Source organism: Lissotriton helveticus, chromosome 7 (genome assembly GCF_964261635.1).
Source record: "Lissotriton helveticus chromosome 7, aLisHel1.1, whole genome shotgun sequence".
Classification (NCBI taxonomy): Eukaryota; Metazoa; Chordata; class Amphibia; order Caudata; family Salamandridae; genus Lissotriton; species Lissotriton helveticus.
The window spans coordinates 135142315-135157822 of NC_136068.1; positions in this window are offsets into that span (position 1 = coordinate 135142315).

The following is a 15508-nucleotide window of genomic DNA, read 5'->3' on the forward strand; positions in this document are numbered from 1 at the left end:
TGACCTTTGCCGGGAACGGGAGCAGGGAGATGGGCCGGAAGTTCTTGAGGTCCTGTTGAAAATTAGTACGTTTTGGTGAACATTATCTGCGCCATCTCGCCTCTTCCCCTGATGCCACACTTTTGTCGTGCGCGCCCGCCATTTTCTAAGATGCCCCGATCAGAACGAACCCTTTTGCATGCCGCTGGCCCCTGACATAGCCCTTCGCCTTCACTAAGCCTGCACGCTATCCACCCCCTGCTTGCACCTGCCTTGAGTCGTAAACCCCTCTTCGGCGCTGCTCTGCCCCAGGCCCTCATCCTGTTCCCAGCGCGACACCTCCCTACTTTCCTTTCATGATCTCCGGCCCTTAGATGCAAAACCCTTTTTCCCCGTGTGCCCGTTTTGTCTTCCCCGTTCCCAAGCCGACACCCAGCTCTGCCGATACCATCCTTGCCCCTCCCCGTACAATAGAAAGCTTCCCCCATCAAAGAATCCCCGGGTTGATCAAAGCCCCCACCCCATGAGATCCGATCAAACCCCCCACATTCCGTGAATCGGCGGATTATCCAGCTGCGCGATGCTCATCACCTGTTGTGACTAGGGTGGGGACTTCAACTGTAAATGTGTGTGGGAACGGGCCCAAAGGGGAGTTCCGAGAATGTCTTTTCCGTACATCAAAGCTTTAACATGTATGTGTAATCTACAATAAAGTCATAAATGTGTGTATAAGAGGCCAGGCCTCAGGAATACAGTTAGAGCACCTCAGAACGATACCTTCTGTCCGTTTCGTTGTGTTCTCCTCCGGAGAGAATAAAAACCCTTGTTTCCTGCTTTCCAGTCTCCAGCGCCTGCCTCTTCATTGATTTTAAATAACTAGAGGGTCACAGAGGCAATACTGCCGGGCAAATATCGATTGTCCCCGACCTGATGCTGAACTTTTTACAATTGGCGTCCCAAGCGTGGGGCCCATCAGCGACCCATGGATCCAGTGGGAGAGGTCCTGACGACAAAGTGAACGACTGCAACGATCGGGAACGCGTCTGTCCGATAGACCCTCGTCTGACAGCCGATCATCCGAACTTCACTGGTTCCGAACAGACCTCTCTCGAGTGATCTACGGTCCTGACTGGGAACCATCAGGAGTGCCGCGAGGATAACGAAGAAGAGAGGACGATCGGGCGCTGGATTCGGAAGTCAGGAAACTGTCCATGCGGTCCGGGTAAGGTCGTGTTACCACGACAAGTTGCGAAAAAATTGCTTGATTGCTTGTTTGTTAAATACTAGTATTGCTCTTTTTGTTTATTTGGAGATTCACTGTCTGCAAACGGAGAAACAACAGGCTCTCTCTTTGCAAGCAGTGGAGGATAGGTAGGGCAGACAACCGTGCTTATTTTTCTCCCCCACTCAATAATCACCTGAAACTGAACTGTTGTTCACAAACTATTGTTTCCTGGAGATTCCCTGTCTGCAAACAGGGAAGAGACCACCCTTTTTGCAGATAGTGAAAAGGGTAGGTAACGCAGATCTTTGCGGACCTACTCATTCTCCCCATTGTTATTTATCGGTCTTTTGTTATCTTGATCTATGAGGGATTCGCTGTCTGCAAACGGAGAAACAACGGGCTCTCTCTTTGCAAGCAGTGGAGGATAGGTAGGGTAGCAGCCGTGCTTATTTTTTTCTCCCCCACCCAATAATTGCTTGAAACTGAACTGTTGTTCGCAAAACTATTGTTTCCTGGAGATTCCCTGTCTGCAAACAGGGAAGAGACCACCCTTTTTGCAGATAGTGAAAAAGGTAGGTAACGCAGATCTTTGCGGACCTACTCATTCTCCCCATTGTTATTTATTGGTCGTTTGGTTTTATATTTTTTTTTGATCCATGAGGTATTCACTGCCTGCAAACAACGTTGAATAGAAATATTCTGTACGGTCTTTGCACCTAGTGATAAGATAGGCAGTGCTGACTTTTTAGTCCCTCGTTACGAGCCGTCATGTCTGTCTTCTCCCCACTGATAAATAGCCTGTTTAGTCCGGACCGCGTATTAGAGGTGGACCATATAGCTCCATTAGAAGGCACCCCTAATAAGGACATGTCATAAACTATGGGTTAGTCACCATAGCCTATAATAAATTATGGCACAGGTATACCGAAGAGAGTCAAGACAAACAGTGGCCACTGGCAGGATCCTTTGACCTTGATAAAATAGAAACGTTAGAAATAGCCCTTCGAAATAATAAGACAACGCCAATTATGCTCGACAGTCTCGGTATGTGGCGCAGAGAGGCTACGAAACGACAGAGAAAAGACGAGGATAAACCAAGTAGGGAAATATACTGACAGGACAACCCCAGGACACCGCTACCCACAACTTATCCCCCGACACTATGCAAAGGACGACCAGACTTAGGGTCAGACCAATGCGCTTTTTGTAGGTATGTCGGACACTGGAAAGCCCAATGCCCGACTCTACTGAGCGTGAGTAAAGGCAAAGGGCCGACAAGAACGACAGACCGACAGTACGAGAAAAGGCGCGAGACAAAGAAGAACCCGACTTACATAGACAGACCAGACAGAACCACCACGTTTGATTATGCCCGATGGCACAGATTTCGCCAGGAAAATCTCAGCGGCATGCTCACGTTCTCCTAGGTCGGGCAATGTCAAGACGGGAACCCAGCCTCGTTTAAAATTCACAGACGGAAAGAGATAATTATGACCAATAACTGTTTTTATATTTGTCTTGGGTCTTTGTATGTCGTACTTGTACTGTCCCCCGTCTGAGTTTGTGTGTATGTAATGTGCAAATCTGCGTCATCCCTCTACACGTGTTTCCGTGTTACTCGACCTCTGTTAGCAGAAACTTAGCATAAAAGCAACCTGGAAAGAAAGAAATGGTAAAACAAAATCCGTAGACCATTAATGAACTTGAACTTTTAATTTAACACAACAAACAAGGAATAATAACGATAAACTGTAGAAAATGAAAGTCAAACAGAACATTCGCCCCCCCCCCATTCTGGAACCTTCCAAAGTAGGGCAGGGTTACGGCTACGCCCAACCAACGGCAACCCATATAAGGCGAGCCCGGCCGCCAACTCTTGGTCAGGAAATCTTAACGTATGGGGGAGCCGGAGGAGAGGCAGGAGCCCGCAGCCTGGGCATTTGCAGGTAGTCCCGCCACATGTCTCCTTGGCCGGCCGCAACGGGCCTGGAAAGACTAAGGTAGTCCCGCCACATGTCCAGAGGAGAACGAGGCACCTCTTCCTTTTCTCTTCCGTCACAGCCGCAGCAGTCCTGGACGGCGGGATGTCCTGCACGTACCTCCGCAACAATTTGTCCAAGTTGGGCTGGGAGGGAGAGGCGACGCGGACGAGCCTCTCCCACCTCCACCGGTAGGAGGTTTCCCAGCCCCCAGCCCGACGCCGAACACCCCCAGTCAGGCGATGGTGCCAATACTTCCACAGCACCGAACGTACAATGGTGGCACCCCAGTACTTGCGCAGCACCGAACGTACAATGGTGGCACCCCAGTACTTGCGCAGCACCGAACGTACAATGGTGGCACTTGGGGAACACCGGATGTGGAGAGGCCTTCCTGCGGGGCGATGAAAAGGAGCGGCATGGAGTACACCGGGAGAAGGAGACGATGCGAACGAGTCTCCCTTGCCCCCAGGTGGGGGCATCACAGCCGCACCCCAGCCGAACGTCCCGCTTTCACAAAACAGGGACCTCTTCCTTTCACTCCGAAGGGTCTCTTCCACTCTTGCAAACTCGACGAGAGTGGCCCCGGTAGGGCCTCAAAATGGCGTCTGGGTCCGCTGGAAGGTGGGCCCCGGCCACTAGAGTAACTTTGACCAGCAATATAACTCGAACATTTGCCCTCTGGAGCACGAGCCCCCATCTCCGACAGCATCTCCGCAGCCTTGAAGATCCTACAAGGGTCCCCGGCGGAACCTTCGGCCTTTGCAGGTTTCCGGTAAGGGACGGCTGCCTTGATCGCCAACGAAACAAACATGACATTGCCACACCTTCTGTTAGCGTGAATTCTAGAACTGCCGAAAAGGACTCTGGTCCAAACTGCCAGTAATGGAAACATTTCCCCCTGATGCTGCTTCCGGACTGAGCCGGCCCCGCCCAAAATGGCGCTGGTATCAATCGGAACTTACGAACACCTCGTGGTGTTCCTTCGCACTAATATAAACTTGATGTTCTGAGATTTTATATGATCCTTTGTACACTTGGCTAGAAAAGACAAGGAGAACTTACTCGACGAACAGTATGAAAAGATTCCCGTTACAAATGTTGATTACGAATGTACAATGTATTATATTTTTATAACTGATGTAAACCCCATTTACGACGCACACGTACGGTATGCATATAGGAAATCTGATTACAACTGTTATGATTATGCTTCTAAATTATGAAAATATATGCCCCCGAACCCCCAGCCAATTAATAGACGTTTTAGTCTCTTACAAATGAATGAGTAAAACTTTCCGACGTTTTTATTGCTGCAAACGACACCCCCCACTGTACGCACTTTAGCCATTGCCACGACCGGCCAAATACGACCGCACCCTCATAATCCATATGCTGAAATGATTTTGCAAAATAAAGTCTTTGAAACTATGGACGGGTATTGCATGCTTTATTTTAAAAAATATGGGATGGGTGGGAAAGTTCTTTTCTGTGCACCCTACTCTGCTCTCTCTTTAAGGTTAAAAGAAGATGGTTGCCCAGCCCTGGAGGACGGATCGGATCGACAACACGACACTCCGCCTTCAAGGTACGCGACTGACTCATGAACTCTCGCGTAGAGGAAGACCTTGACTTCCAAGGATGGGTAAAACGAATGGTGTAAATGAGGGAATGTAAAAGGAGGGTGAAATGAAATAATGTAAATATTATAAAGTACAACGTTCCAAAGTAGCAGGGACCCAAGAACCGAAGAACCTTAGAACGCCACAGCGTTGAAAGAGGTTTAAGGACCCCGATAGTGAGATACATCCTTTGACTAGATACCTCGCACTAGGCACCTCTGGTTTCCTTTTTATGTTTCCCCGCACACGCCCTACATGAACACACTACCCCCCCCCGACTCCAGAAACCATATCCCCGGGGACCCTGCCCCAAGGAGGAAAGACGAGTAAGAGGTAAGTAAAGGACTTATGAATCCATGTATTTGAATGCGCGCGAATGCTGTCTCCCCCACCCCCCCCCCTTTTTTTCTCCTTCTGCAGGTTACACCAGAGATTACAGCCGAGGTGTGGCGAAGATCTGAAGCCTTGCCACGTCTAATACACGAAGCGGACTAGCGCCGCAAGGTGGTGTCTAAGCACGCCTGCAGACTACTCACGTACCGAACAAACCCGAAAAATTAGCACAACCTGATAAAAAGTGATCACCCTTAAACCAGACCGGACGAATGAACCCATGTCACGTATGATGCGAAACTATGAGGGAATGTGTGTGTGTGTGACTGAGGCGTTGGCCCAACTGGTCGAAGGACCGAGAATGCGAGAAAGTGCGACAACATGGTACCTCCTTTCTTCTTTCCTTTTTCTCAAGGCACGTCCCCTCTACCCTGTCTAATGCTCAAACTGCATGATTACAAGATTCTAACGCAGACTCGTGAATGCCCTTTACTGTGTAATGCACTAAATAGCCTTTCTTGAATACACTGCCACCCTCTCTGTTGCACGTGTACTATTTAGCCTGCCGTTGCACTCTCTCTCTCTCTCTCTCCCTCTATTTTTGCACTCCCACTCTTCCGAGTGGTTAGCCCCGAAATTGGCAGACTGCCACCCCTAGCACCCCACCTAATTGGCTTCAAATACCGTCAGTATTTGCACAAAAACTTGTCTTTAATACAATCACCCTGAGACCGCGTCATTACCTCTCCTTTTCCGCTAGAAGTCAATGAACCCAGGTTGGGCCGTAAGGGAAAGGACAGGTAAAACGACAGAGGTTCCCTAATCTGACCCGAAAATAAGGGAACTACATGTCAACGGCTCCTATAGTATAAGACAAGGACCTCAGAATACGCGACCCTCCCCTCCCCGAATTGTCGCAATACCCAAACCGGAAAAATGACCACCCCGTTACCTCCCCTGTATATGTCCCTGGTTGTTTCCCATAAAACCCCTGTCCTTCCTAATTAAGTAATCGGGCTGTAAAAGGTTACGTAGGACCCAGAATGATGTTTTACAAGGTTAACAGACTAGTTCAAGGTAAAGAAATCATCGAAATGAACCCCGCAGTAGTTGCAAAACAGGATGCACCGATAGAAAGGAAATGTTTAGCCATGTTCGTCTCTCAGCAAAATACCTGTGTAGTACCATGTTGACGACTCACTGGACCCTTTTGTAAATGTAAAACTCTAGAGAACGGCATATCTTCGCCAGAGTTGTCTCACAAGGGTGGGTTACCATCAGATGAACTGCCATGCCTGTAATAAATAATTATGAAGGAAAGTCATAGTAAATCCAACAGAACCCGTCACCGGTCATTCATATGCCAGTTGTGAACACTAAAATAACGGGCATTTTTCATTCTTTGCCTGGAGCTGGGAGAGAAATAGACTTTTTGATTATCTTCATCTGCAAATTTTCTAAAGACTGTCTTTTCAAACTTGTTTAAGGGTACCGCTGTTGGAGGAGAAAAGGACCGGATGTGGGAGCACGAGGCCCGACTGCAGACTAAGGAACACCTGCGACATTAGCCAAGGCGAGACCACGACTGAAAAGAGCAGCAGGACGAGGCACTGTTTTCGACAACATGAGAAGAAAGGGTCGACCTGATGCCCCTGCTCGATGTCCAATGCCTGTCGACAAGTCCCCGCTCTCTGAATTCGGTCACACGCCCGCCTATTTGAAGTCTCTCGTTCCCCTAGTTTGTTCCTAATTTGGCCTTGCTCCATCCCCCTTTCCCTCTGACCTACCCTATGGACTGTTTTGTACGCTCTTCTTCCATCCGAACTTTCTGACAATCACCTCAAAGGACACAGGGCGAAAAGGACCTTTCCGACCAGAAACGCGAGGAAAGGGTCGTGCCCTGCAACGCAGAACTTAGAACAGAGCTGGACTTGTAGCTCCACCGCCGGTGCTCAACAGCGCCAACGAAAGACCACAAAGAACAATGAGAACTCGTAAAACTTCGAACATTTGACATCCTCAATCACCGTTTTTTTATGCCTCATTTCTCTCCCAGCCGCCATTGTATTGATCCTGCTCCAATCCGAATCTGAAATGTGTATTAACCTGCCAGTTCACGTTATGATATGTACTTGCTGCTCGCCGTTTTTGTATTACATTCCTATGACTTTCCTGCTGAACAAGTTTATCAAAGTTTATCAAATAGGCCCGCCTCCTGAAAACTAGAAAAGTTAAAATGTATCGTTTACAACTCTTTTTATCTAGGGTTCCTACCATTTTCCTTCTCATGCCCACCACAATAGAACCGAGTAGAAAATGAACCAGCAAGATGTCTTGAATATGTTAAAGGGAGGACTGTTGAAAATTAGTACGTTTTGGTGAACATTATCTGCGCCATCTCGCCTCTTCCCCTGATGCCACACTTTTGTCGTGCGCGCCCGCCATTTTCTAAGATGCCCCGATCAGAACGAACCCTTTTGCATGCCGCTGGCCCCTGACATAGCCCTTCGCCTTCACTAAGCCTGCACGCTATCCACCCCCTGCTTGCACCTGCCTTGAGTCGTAAACCCCTCTTCGGCGCTGCTCTGCCCCAGGCCCTCATCCTGTTCCCAGCGCGACACCTCCCTACTTTCCTTTCATGATCTCCGGCCCTTAGATGCAAAACCCTTTTTCCCCGTGTGCCCGTTTTGTCTTCCCCGTTCCCAAGCCGACACCCAGCTCTGCCGATACCATCCTTGCCCCTCCCCGTACAATAGAAAGCTTCCCCCATCAAAGAATCCCCGGGTTGATCAAAGCCCCCACCCCATGAGATCCGATCAAACCCCCCACATTCCGTGAATCGGCGGATTATCCAGCTGCGCGATGCTCATCACCTGTTGTGACTAGGGTGGGGACTTCAACTGTAAATGTGTGTGGGAACGGGCCCAAAGGGGAGTTCCGAGAATGTCTTTTCCGTACATCAAAGCTTTAACATGTATGTGTAATCTACAATAAAGTCATAAATGTGTGTATAAGAGGCCAGGCCTCAGGAATACAGTTAGAGCACCTCAGAACGATACCTTCTGTCCGTTTCGTTGTGTTCTCCTCCGGAGGGAATAAAAACCCTTGTTTCCTGCTTTCCAGTCTCCAGCGCCTGCCTCTTCATTGATTTTAAATAACTAGAGGGTCACAGAGGCAATACTGCCGGGCAAATATCGATTGTCCCCGACCTGATGCTGAACTTTTTACAGTCCGCCTTGGGTTTCTTGAGTAAGGCGTTGATCTCGGCGTGCTTCCAGCTCTCCAGGAAGGTTGCTGTTTCGAAGGAGGTGTTGATGACTTTCCGGAGATGGGGTGCGATGGATGTGCTGGCTTTGTTGAAGATGTGGTGTGGGCAAATCAGGAAAAAAAGAAAAAGCAGCTGAAAAGTTATTACGTACACCTGTGTGGCAGCTGTTCAGTGTGGTGAAAAGATAGTGGCGTGGAGTGGGGTGGGCTAGATTGGAGTGGGGTAGTTTGGAGTGGGGTGGATTGGATGGGGTAGATTGGAGTAGCGTAGTTTGACATGGAGTGGGTTAGGGTACAGTGGAGTAGGTAAGATTGGGGTGGAGTGGGTTAGAATGGACTGGAGTGGGTTAGATTTGGGTGGCATGAGGTAGATTGCAGTGAAGTGGAGTGGGGTAGATTGGGTAGAGTGGTATGGAGTATGGTAGATTAGGGTACATTGGAGTGGGTAGGTTGGAGTGGGATAGATTGGGGTAGAAAGGAGTGGGGTACGATGGAGTGACGTGGGATAGATTGGAGTGGAGGTGAGATTGGAGTGGAGTGATATAGATTGGGAAAGCTTGTAGTGGGATAGATTGTAGTTTAATGTAGTGGGGTAGGTTAGGGTGGAGTGGAGTACATTGGGTGGATTAGATAATTTTAGATTGCAATGGGGCAGATTGGAGTGGGGAGATTTGTTATGGGGTCGATTGAAGTGGGGTAGATTGGAGTGGGTGGAGTGAGGTCGATTGTATTGGAGTGAGGTAGAGTGTGGTGGGGTAGAGCGGAGTGTGGTAGAATGGAGTGGATTGGATTGGGGAGGGGAAGATTGGAGTAGGGTAGATTGGGGTGACGGGGCATGGGGTAGATTAGAGTGGGTGGATAGGGATGGAGTGGGTTAGATTGGAGTGGAGTGAGGTAGATTGGAGTGGAGTGTGATAGATTGGAGTGAAGTCGTGAGGGGTAGATTTGGGTAGGGTGGAATGGAGTGTGGTAGAGTGGAGTGGGGAAGATTGGAGTGGAGTGGAGTGGGATAGATCGGGTGGATTGGAGTATGGTAGATTTGAGGGGGGTAGATTGGTTTGGAGTGGGATAGATTGTGGTAGATTGGAATGGTCTAGATTGTGGTACATTGGAGTGGAGTGGGGTAGATTGGAGTGGGGTAGATTGAAATGGAGTAGATTTAAATTGGGTAGATTGGAGTGGGATGGGTAAATTAGGGTGGGGTAGATCAGATTGGGGTAGATTGGAGTGGAGTGGGGTAGATTAGAGTGGAGTGGGGTAGATTGGGTGGAGTGGGGTAGATTGTAGCGAATTAGAGTGGGTGGGGTACATTGGGGTACAATGGAGTTGATTGGGAGAGATTGGAGTGGAGTGGGGTAGAGTGTAGTGGGGTAAGTGGTGTGGAGTGAAGTGGAGGCCATAGAGTTGAGTGGCTGGTTGTGTCATGGAGTGAGTGGGGTAGATTGGAGTTGCCTGGACTCTCGTGTCGTAGAGTGTCTTAGACTAGAGGGGCGTAGAGTGGAGTGGAGTTGCGTAGAATGGAGTGGCGTGGCATAGAGTGGAAGGGTATAGAGTGGAGTTGAATGGCGTAGTGTGGAGTATGCATGGTGTGGAAGTACACTGCCATTACTGGCAACACATTTGCAATTTAATTGCCCGTTACATTTGCACTGAAAAGTGGTTTTACTGCACGCAAATAATAATTTGTGCAAATGTCATCACCTAGTGTATTGATGTAATTTGATCATTTTCAAATATTTGTTTCCACCACACTTCAGAACTGCTAAAAAAATGTGCTTCATTTGTATTAATTAAGATAGATTCTGAAACATCAGAACAGTTCATTGTTTAGGTCTAGGCTCTAGACAGCGCATGTGTTGTCTCGAAGAGACATCCTATATCTACTTTATGGGCTCAACCCACCCAGAGGCTTCCCATTTTCTGGCTCCATCATCGCTCTCCTATTCTTTCAACCAATTTGTCCATGTCATGCATTTGTCATGCCTCTTCCTGTGTTTACCCATCCCCTAGAGCAGGACCCAAGTACACTGTCCCTCCACTGCTCTCATTTTATATCCATTTTACGAACTTCTTTCTTCTTGGTTTACAAGCCTTCCTCAGGTGCACTGGTGTTTTCATTCGCTCCGAATGCAGTTTATTTTCTTCTTATCCCATCCCTCTCCCCAATTACTGCTTGCCCTGTCCTTCTGCATGATCACTTCACCTTTATTTCTCTTGGTTTTAATAGCCTTCCTCAGGAGCGCTGGTGTTTTGATTCACGAGCACCGTTTTTTTAACTTATCCCATCCAACGCCTCCATGGCTGCTTGTCCTTTGCTTCTCTATGATCACTTCCCTTTTATTTTTCTTGGTTTATCCTCAGGAGTGCTGTTTTTTTCATTCACAAGTGCAGTTTTTTTTCTTATCCCACCTGCGCCACCATGGCTGCTTTCAGAAACTTTACAGATTTAACCACAAGTATCTAGTCTCATATGTATTGTGCTCCACCGCCTTCCACTTTTGTAAAGATGGCTGGTTTGCTGTTTATTTATTTTATTTATTGAATGCGATTTCATATAGCGCAAACTTTACCCGAAGGTGTCAGAGTACTTTACAAAAGGACCAGTTACATTACATAAGGATTTTGGAGTATATGAGTTACTTAAAAGATGCAAACAGAAAAACTCTGAATTCACATTAGAATGGTAGTAAGTACAAAAGCCAACTACAGATACTAGTGGTTAGAGTTACATATATACAAGTATATAAATATGCTTTCAGTCGCTTTTCAGTTTCTAAATCACCCCCTCCTTGGAACAGTGACAATTCGAATGACATCGCAATGTTGTTTTTCGCAGTCGCAGAGTAGAAATCGAGCCTTGGTTCTACTGCTGAAGGAGCTGGGTTTGTGCACGAAATGCAAATCTCTGTATTTTCCTTTCTATTCATTGAGGGTCCAATATGACCCAAGTAAGGCAGCCGACCAGCAGGGAGCAAGAAGCAGAAGACCAGGTAAGCAAGGGTTTGACATCAGTAGGAAAGGTAGTGTTATCATGCAGCTACTTTGAGGGGCTGGAGAATCCCCTTTTTATATACCCACCTTCTCTGAGGTCCTGTCCAGTGAATTAACGTCCCTGTCTCACAGTAATTTTATAATTTATGTGTGCAAATTGCCAAGTAAGATTGACTAGCTGAATGGCATTTTTACTTGCAATTTTGCATTTGTTTTGCACCCTGGCATGCGCCTAGTGCACGCACATCATTGTCCTGTGACCAGAATGCATTGGGATTTTGTAAATGCTCTCTCCAAAAAGCTGTATTTTTATAATCCTGCTGGCCCTTATTATGCTGTACTCTTGCATGAGCACTGAACCTGTGTCCAGTGTATACGCAACATAGCCTTCCAGTTATCACAACTTTTTAGGGCGTCCGTTTTTGCAGATGCTCGGTTCAGTGTTGTAGCCTCCATATACAGCAACGTCAGTAACAAGGTTAACGATGGGAGTGTTATTGCAAGTGTCCGAGTTTAGGCGCTAGGAGATTTCCAACTTTCGTTACCCAAACGTTACAATTTTGTATGCACGCTGATGTATGAATGCACACATGAACCTGCTAATCAGCAGGAATTTTGTATCCATATATTTACCTTAACTGATGCTTTGCCCCGGACTGCCCTCACCTGAAGTAGTGCAATAATTAATATTTCTTTTTTTTTAATCCAGTGGTCAGAAGCCATGTGTGTGTTCTTACCATTCACACTTTGCCCTACGCACACCCCACTGTCTACATGTGAGGAGGCCAGGGCCGCAAGGTAAGGTCACGTTATACAACAACTTTTTTGGATCATTGAATTTCACGTCTTTTTCCAAGCTTACACAGAAAGACAAAAGGGAGGGCCCAATTCACAAAGGTAATCTGAGACAAAATCCTAACTTTACGACTTTTGGTATTCACAAAGCACATTTAGGAGTAGTAAAATTCGGATTTTGTCTCAGTTAAACTTCAGTTTTGGTCTTAAGTTTAACTTAAGACCAAAACTTAAGTTTAACTGAAACAAAGTTTTGGTCTTCAGTTTAACTTAAGACCAAAACTTAGGTTTAACTGAGACAAAGTTTTGGTCTTAAATTTAAGTTTTTGGTCTTCAGTTTAATTTAAGACCAAAATTTAGGTTTAACTGAGACAACATTTTTGTCTTAAGTTTAAGTTTTGGTCTTAAGTTTAACTTAAGACCAAAACTTGACCCCTTCGACGCTGATGACGAGCTGGGCTCGTCATGAGGTAGCCTCCTCGCACGATCATGACGAGCCCAGCTCGTCACGTAAAGTGCGCTTTTAAAAAAGTCAGCGTACGAGCGGAATTCCGCCCGCACGCATGCGGTTAAGTTTAACAGAGACAAAATCCTAACTTTACTACTCCTAAATGCTCTTTGTGAATACCGAAAGTCGTAAAGTTAGGATTTTGTCTCAGATTACTTTTGTGAATCAGGCCGAGAGTTTGGAAAGTAACTGTGTCCCTCGCCTGTGTTTGCTACGTAAAACACTCTCAGCTAGATTCATCAAAGTCCCGTTTTGCGAGTCTGTAATAGCGATTCATAAGGAATCGCTATTAAGGACTAGCAAAACGGGATTCATGTAGGAATTGCAAAAAATATTCCTACATCTTCATTATTTGCGATTAGCAAATTGCTAATCGCAAATAAGGAATAACTCCCCATTCATTCCTATGCAAATAAGGATGCGATTTCAAGGTTGCAGGGGTGTCCAAAGGACACCCTGTAGCACCCCTGAAATGCAAATGTACACATGTGTTGCGCACACACATGTCCAAAGGACATGTGTGTGTGTGTAACATGCAACTTAGAAAAATGCACTGGAGTGCATTTTTCTATATTTTCGCTATTTACCATGAAGTTACAATTCGTGGTAAATAGCGGCCAAAATTTGCCAATTCGCAAATTAAAGTTGGTTAATGAATTGCATTTAAGGAATCTCAAATAGAGATTCCTTAAATGCTATTCCTCGCAAATATGCGATTTCGCAATTAGCGATTTTTGCATTTGGGATGATGAATCCCAAATGCAAAAATTGCACTCGCAAAGGGCCAGAATCTCAGAATCTGGCCCTTTGCGAGCTGATTTTTCTTTCATGAATCAGGCTGTAAGTTCCTGAAAAGAAGAAATGCCATTGAGCATAAGTGAACGTTTTCATTTGATGTGCACCTCTTTGAAAAACAGAACTTATATATATCCTGATGGTCCTAATGGCAGCTGGGTTCGAACAATGGCAGTTGTTCTGCAGAGGTCTGGCAGATATCTTCAGGTTCATTCGACAAGAAGAAAAGCATGCATCCAAACCTGTTCTTTGTGATCCTCCATCTTGTATTAACCCCAAGGTGCAATGTGACACTATGATTTGTTTTTAATTTATAGCCGGAATAACTCTGTCAGCAAATACTGCAGTTTCTGATTTAAAAATGTGTGAATACTTGGAGCTATATTAGTAAGAATTTCTCACATGAGGTTATGTAATCAACCAAAGAGGTTGTTATGTAAGATCAGTTGCGACAGAATTCTCTCTTTGTTATTCCCCCGCGTAAGTCACTGTAATTTGTTACTGATAAAATGAGTAAGGGATCCCAAGCTCAATCATATAGTTAAGAAATGTGGTGCATCAAATCTGATTTGTTTGTAATTTAAGTCCAGGTTATCTGGAAGAGTTCTTAATTTAATTCAAATGAAAACTGCATCTGATTCCTTGTAGTATTGAGCAACATTGCTCTACACTGGGAGTCCCTTTGTTTGAAAAAAGAAAACAAGTTGTAAACTGGATATTTATTTTATGTTCCTGAGGCCCTTCCTCATGCCCCCCATGCATGCAGACTTGAATCGCCCTCAGGGATTTCAACTTATTTTGGTTTACCATGGAAACTACACTACTCCTTAACCACATACTTTCTCATACTGTGCACCTTGACACTAAATGCAGTGGAATATCATATATTTATGAAAACAGTATACACTCATCAAAATACCATAATCATATAAAAAATATATCACCTTTTCAGGTGGGACATGTAGAGAGTCAATCCTCTTATTGGACACCCATGGGTAAGAGACATTAACATTGACATGGCCAATAGCTCGGGCATTGCTGAGACCTATTGGCTTTGCAATGCTTGATTTTTATGTGCTAAAAAAACAAAAACATCCTACACCCTCTCCCCTTACATCAGAGGTCTTCAAACATTTGGATGCCGAGACCCCCCTGTCAACATTTACAGGCGTAAGGACCCCCTCCTGACAAAAATTTCTAAACCTCTAGGCAGGGCTACTGGAATTATGAGGCAAGTGAGGACCAAATTATGCGACAGGCTTGACTAAATTATGTGAGTAGAAAATTTAAATAATGTTCTGTGATGCTGCGTATTTTGGGATAGCATTGCTTTATTATTTTTACATTTTTAAAAAACACGGTAAAACTGAGGAAAGATTTCACCCTATCAGTACCAGTTTATAACCAAAATACAGCAATTAACATCGGAAAGATGTCTAGTCAACCTTTGTGAATGGCCTCCCACTCCGCAGGAATACGCGCTGCCACATTAGAAGCTCACCTGGCCATGGCCAGGAGCAACAAGGGTCCCTTCAAACCCTGGCGGTCTTGTGCAGAGTTAAGCAGTTTACCCATGCCCCTTTCCTCTCACCCCTTACTTCCATCCCTCTCTTCTCTCCTCTCCCAATCCGGGATCCCTCTCTCACATTGCAGGCAGATGGTTATTAGCCCCAGGACACCTTTTGGTAACAGTAGCGCACTACAAATGTAAATAACAATAGGCAGAAGCAGGGGATCCACTAGACCCGGACTTCGGGGGGGTTTAACACTCACAGCCAGGGCTGGCCCTAGCACTGATCTTTCCACCTTCTCCATGAATTCCCTAACCACCACTCACCAACAATACACCTCATCTCTCTATAGCACCTGTCTGACAAAATACTCATAGTTTACTCACACTCAGTTCTGTGATATGAATGGTACATCTTGGATGTATGACGTTACAACGCATACTTTTACCACGCATGCCTTTACAACGCAGTATTTACAACGAATACCTTTACAACGCATAGTG